The sequence below is a fragment of the Bombus impatiens genome, unplaced genomic scaffold, assembly GCF_000188095.3.
Source record: "Bombus impatiens unplaced genomic scaffold, BIMP_2.2 scf_0463, whole genome shotgun sequence".
Classification (NCBI taxonomy): domain Eukaryota; kingdom Metazoa; phylum Arthropoda; class Insecta; order Hymenoptera; family Apidae; genus Bombus; species Bombus impatiens.
Window position 1 is genome coordinate 2,132,468 of NT_176882.1, and position 6,093 is coordinate 2,138,560.

Genomic DNA, 6,093 nt, shown 5'->3' on the forward strand with positions numbered 1-6,093 from the left:
GCTACCGCCGTTGCACGCACGTGGCCGTACGTGTGGCGAATTAGATTCGAGCTTAGTTAGCTACACCGGCGATAAACGACCGAGACAGCGAAAGTATCCGCACCGGGGATAGGATGGGAACGACGAACAACCAGCGACGAAGAGCGTACGCTCGCGAGGGAAATAGATGCACGAGAGTACCGAGAGGATCGACAAGAGATAAAGACCGATGAACGCGTATAAGAGCGAGACGAATCGAAAGCGCGAACCGCAGAGGAGTGGCAAGGGGAATCCCTGAGTTGTCGCGTTTATTTTGAGCCGACGAAGGCTAAATGCCGGATTGCGCGGCCGCAAATTCCCAACGATTCGACTGCTTTTTCTCTCTCTCTCTCTCTCACTCTCTTTCTCCCTCTCTCTTGTCCTCTGTCTTTTCTTTTTTCCGTGTATCTCGTAATCACCCTCGCTATCTTCATTTTTTCTTCGCACGAAGCCACGCGACGTTAATTACTAATTTTGCCAGCTTAACCATAGCCGAATACGCGACAGAAATCGATTCGCAAACATCGACCGGGAAAATTCCACTTCCGTACAAGGAAATATACCTCGAATCAGCGGCAGAAATCAATCCGCGATCAACTCCATCGTGTTTACGATTTCGTCTGGAAAGATTGAATCGTTCGAGACAAATGATGAAAACTTGTTGTACCGGCTGGCAAAAGTATTTGAATATGCATGTAACGAACGACGTGTGTTCGTCGTAGGAATCTTTCAGCTACGTATATATCATAGGTGTTGGTTGTTTACGAAGTTATTTATCGCAATACGTAAATTAATAGAAAATTAATGTACAACGTAGCGTCTTGAGCATATAACAGGCGTCGAAGCCGATTCCAAAATAGCAGGGCTTGTTAACATAACGAACGAACGATCGTTTAAATACATTTATAATCTCTGCGAAATATGTACTTCTACTGAATATCTCGCAATTTTTATGTACATTTCCAGACTTTACAGTCGCAATGGTCCAGTCTCGTAACGGTGCTAATGAAATTTCAAAATGTTTAGCGCACGATATATTGGTAAAAGTCGAATATTTTAGCGAACCTGTGTATATTTGTCGCCGAATTGAAAACACGTCTGACAATAAAATGAGGGGACGTCGTGGAGAGACGTTTCTCGTCTTTCCTCGACTGTCACGCCGTCGCAAAATCATTTCTTCCCGTTGAATTGCAATCGGCAAACCCAATGACTCGGTTCCATTGACACTGACACACTGACATCGTTTCACGGTACGACAACCTTCGAAAGCCGCGTTTCGTTCTACGCTCGTGCGCTAATCTCCTTGAACGAATTGAACGGCGCCTCTTGAACCGCAACACGCCTTCTCAACGCCATGTACTCTCGGCCGTTATTCCGATCAATTTTCAAACATCTCGAACGCGTTATTTCTCGTTTCTCGTTTACCCGCTGCAAGCTCACACGCAAACGAATATAATACTTTCGACTATTGTTCCGCCAAACGTTTGCATATGCAAACACTCGGAGGAAACACCAGTTCCGCGAATCGCCTGACTTGAATTATTAATTGCGCGATAGATAAGATCGATCGATCGCGGTTACGTCAATCTTCTAGAAAACATGCATCTTGCGAATGTCACATGGCGCCCGATCGAACATTAACGTCGAAACGCTCGCGAATTATATTACCTGGAATCTCGAGGATATCGGCTAAACAACAACCTTTCGATTTATGGAATGGCAGTTGTATGTTAATAACGAGGCGCGATAAGACAGTCTGCGCATTCAAATTTAGATATCCACGCGTTCGCGCGTTCCAACATCGTCGGTTTGCTGGAAAAACGATGGAACAGATAGAGAAAAATATATTTTCCAGGAAATCGGTCTCGGATAAGAAGTTTAAAATACTCGAGCATTTAACAACGCGTAAATTATTTTCTTGCACGATTTGCCTAATGTTTTACGGATTTTTAGCACCTCTAATAAAATGTTCGCGTATATTCGTACCCTTTGCTATTAAATTCCCATGACTTTGTGACTGAACACTTTTATGGGAAAATTACGACGCTCCTAGTACGTATATATCCTAGTAAATGCACTACCGCTCATAACTATTCGAACGACTTGAAAAGTCGATGGATATTGCATGAATAATTGAAATTTAAGCCGCGTGTAGTTTCAAAACACTGTCCATTGTTCCAATAAAGTAGCTATCACGTGCGTTAACAATAACAAGAAACGCTTGCTTAGCTTTCATCGTTGAAACGAAATAAATCACAAGAGGCGCGTTGTTCGAATTCGCTTTTACAACCAATTTTTAGACATTGTATAAAATTGAAGACCTTCTAAACGTGTCGTTATTCCAGCAAACCGACAATGATTACAGAATACAGTATATCGACTCAGCCATGAATAAATTTAAATACAGACGCAGTACTTACGCTGCTTTCTGAAAAAGTCGTCCATTGTTTTACCCTTCGTTATTCACTCGCGAGACAAGCCTGGTATTGCGAAAATTCTGGCAAAACGGTGGTCGACGAGTAAAAAAAAGTTTGGAAATTAGTCCCGACGAGCGGACAGTCGGCCGATTAATAGCACGTAACTCGGTCAAAGTTCAAGAACGGTCGGGGCTCATCTTCGCCTCGAATTTTCTTTCGTTCCTGGCATTGAACAGAGCTGACGGTAATGTCAAGTCCAGGCGCTCGGAAAGCCGAAGTCGCCGGACAGAGAAGCTACGTCTTAACCATTGTCGATAACCATTACATAATGGTCGCTCAATAGCATCGTCCGTTAAACAAAGATACGAGAAAATATCCACTCTGTATCGTTGAGATAGAAATTGTCATTCTCGAGAGATAATAAAATAATAATTGACAGCAAAGAATGTCCATTGCAATTGGAAATATTTTAAATATAGTTATTTCGTGGAACGCCTGTATCGATCTCTCAAAAGAATGTTTCGCGTGCTCTTTTCTTCTTCGTTGTTTCGCAGTTTCATGGAATTTTTACCAACTTCGATGACAAAAAGAAACAAGCTCGTTACACGTGTACAGTACTTACGTTAAACGTCGATGTAAATAGCTTAATAATTAACGCAATTCTAAACGGTTAAGTAGGTACGATAAAAGATTACCAATCTTGGGTCGACCTTCAAAACGAACGATACATATATAAGCATTCGAAATGTAGATTATGGTTCTAGAGTGCCGATCGGATATAGCCGCGTTGGTTAACACGTGTGAACCTGATAATTTGTATACTATACTTTACGGTGTAGCTTAAGTAATAATCGATTAATACAAAAAATTAGGTGTCGGAGAGGTAACGGAACAACGAAAATATTTGATATTACACGCTCACCATTCGTATTTCCCGGAATAAGAAATTACCATCTCGAAACGTCGATATTCCAATATTTTATCGTCGTTATCGTTGATTAAGTCTGCTATCAGAAATTATCGCGCCTCTAATCTCGTCGCGAAATATGTCGCTACATTCCGATTTCCTTTATGTGTTTTTTCGCTTCGCGATCATTTTGAACAGCCGAGGAGGAATCGGGCAACAAACGCTGCGGTCTTGAAAACCCAGTTTCTATGAAATTCTAGAACATTGCTATTCGATAACGACGTTCTACCGTAGCGTCGTATCAAAGTTTCTCTTTCTGTATGTGTGATTTCGGGACACGAAATATTATCTATTCATTCGTCTGACAACTACGCCGAGTTGTCCTGAATGTACGAATCCAATATACATATCTACCGATAATACCTCTATCGTCGCATTGTGTACGCAATGGGCGTTGATAAAGAATATAATGGGGAAACCTTCGCAATATATTCGGTATTTATGCAACGATAGACGATTATTAACGGCTGATTAATCACCGTACAAATCATCGTCGCTGATCGTCGAAATACGAAGATACGTGGTAAGAATGAAAGCGCGAAGCATTACGAGAAGAAATACTTTTTTAACCAAACTGATGAAAGTGGCGTGACGAAAGAGCAACAGATACATTTTCTGTTTATCGTTAGCTGAAATCTAGCATTTGTTCGTTGTTCAATACACGTTTCCGACTTCCCGAGATCTTTCACCTTTTAAATTACGTGCCGATATTTTATACTACGAATGGAGGTTTTTGAATGAAACAAAGAAACTAAACAAAATGATAAACTTCGATCTCGGAATGGTAGATAGAGCCATTTATCTACGGAAAGTAGTGCTAATCGCTGATAAATACTATTCGATCGATGAGAGAATCAAATAGATTTTTCTTGCACGAATTAAAAGAATATACGACAAGAAAGAAAAATATTTTAGAAAAATACAGTTTTATCTCTGCGAAAAATTGCCATCGAATACGAATAGGAAATTTTACGACTTTGTCTATGCGAATATTTTTAAACGAATATACGATATGTCAAAAAATATATTCGATCGTGATTTCTCGACATGTAGTTGTCGCGCAAGATAAGCTCTGCTATAGATAGTACGATAAACCAATTGCCAATGACATCTTCCCCCAAATATTGTAAGTTTTCAAGTACATTTCCGTCAATTCGTACCAAAAAGTTTATTCGATCTTTAAAATTACTTTCGTGTATATACGCCTCGCAAAATTTTAAGCGTCTCGTACACCATTTTCTACGCATTGTGTTCTCTTTCGGTTCGTTAGTGCGCTTTTTACTCCGTCGCGTGATTATCAATTTGTAAACGATTGAAATCCAACACCGACCGAAATCTTTGACGTACCAAACGTTTATCAGCAATCTCATGGACGATCCCCGGTCCAGTGGACCGGCGATAATTTCGCGGAAATCGAGATCGCGGTCGAGACGCTTGATCCGCAAACAGAGCACGCGTGTACTCCACCACTGCGACGCAGAACGACCGATGTTTTCGACACGAGATGATGTTTCTCGGACCAGTGGACGGCCATTTTTAAAAGGAAACCAAGGCTCTTTGGTAGCAGCGTTCTCTGTCACTTACGTAATACCAAGTTAGCGCGCGCCGAGTCGAAAGAGCGAGGGAAGAGAAGCACGAGAGTGGAACGGTGGAATAGAACGAGAGACCATCCCGTTGAAGAAGGACGTCGAATCGTGACAAAGTTTCTCAACGATGAACCGTAAAATTTTGCCACTCTACTCCCCGCTACTTCTAGTCATTCCCTATAACCTGGCTTAGTTGGCGACGTCACCGATCGACGGCAAAAATGCAGGAATAGAGGAATCTACCGTGTAGTCCGATAAAGATAAGGAAATCACGATAGGGAAATCCATGACGCATATAACCGCTAGTGAAATAAAAAACGATAACGCCGATTCATCGTCACAGAGCCGAGGATTTATATTATTTCCGCACTTTATACACGCGTTCTGTACAGAGAACGTGGCAATTTTCTCTTCTTATTCTTCCTTCTCTTCGTCTTCTTCTCTGATTAAATTAAACGTAAATGAATCGAGCTTGGTAACGCGATCAGCCAGTTCGATCGTTCGAAGTATGCGAACCCGACGACGCGTCCTCGAGGCTACGAACGATCAATCGCGCACAACTTTGGAATCGAAGGTAGGATTCAACGAAACGGAGGTTTCGTACGGTGCGATACATGGCGTTATTCCGGTAGCTTGGTAAGTAGGTCTTATAAGTAAGAGAGAACATGAATCATACCTTGGCACGGGCACGTTCTAAAACTGAAATGACGCGTTACCGTTGTTATCCTGCGTGGACCCAGGGTAAATACGTCGAATAAATACCGAAGACCGTTGCGTATCAACGTAAACAACGAGGCGACCCGACCAGCACGCGATGTCAGTGACGGAGAAACTAAGAAGGTAACGTGCCGTTTGAATGCGAAAGAACAAAAATATGGCGGCACGTGGTATGATGAAATCGCGATATCTCCGCGTCCGAGCGCTCTTGAAACATGGCTGCCAACAAACGTTTTCACGCGCGACCGTCCGTCGATAATTTTCTGGAATCTACACGAATACTGGCACGAAGGATCGACTGCCTCGATGACCGTGCATGGTACGTTAACGACGTGCTCGTGCCTCTGGTATTTATATCGCGCGGAATCTAGTTTCGTCCGGTGTCGCC

The 6,093-nt window shown here is 42.3% G+C and overlaps 1 protein-coding gene across 9 annotated transcripts in view; it reads right to left on the reverse strand.

The window, feature by feature from the left end:
* LOC100743710 (AF4/FMR2 family member 4) overlaps positions 1 to 6,093 on the reverse strand; it is a 174,031-nt gene that overhangs the window by 112,433 nt on the left and 55,505 nt on the right. Inside the window, exon 1 of one of the 9 annotated variants that reach the window (XM_012387185.3) lies at positions 5,665 to 5,821. The exons of the other annotated variants lie outside the window; for them this stretch is intronic. The gene's annotated coding sequence lies outside the window, so the exon portion shown is untranslated. Of the gene's footprint in view, positions 1 to 5,664; positions 5,822 to 6,093 lie in introns of those variants that run through there. 9 annotated transcript variants of the gene reach the window in all.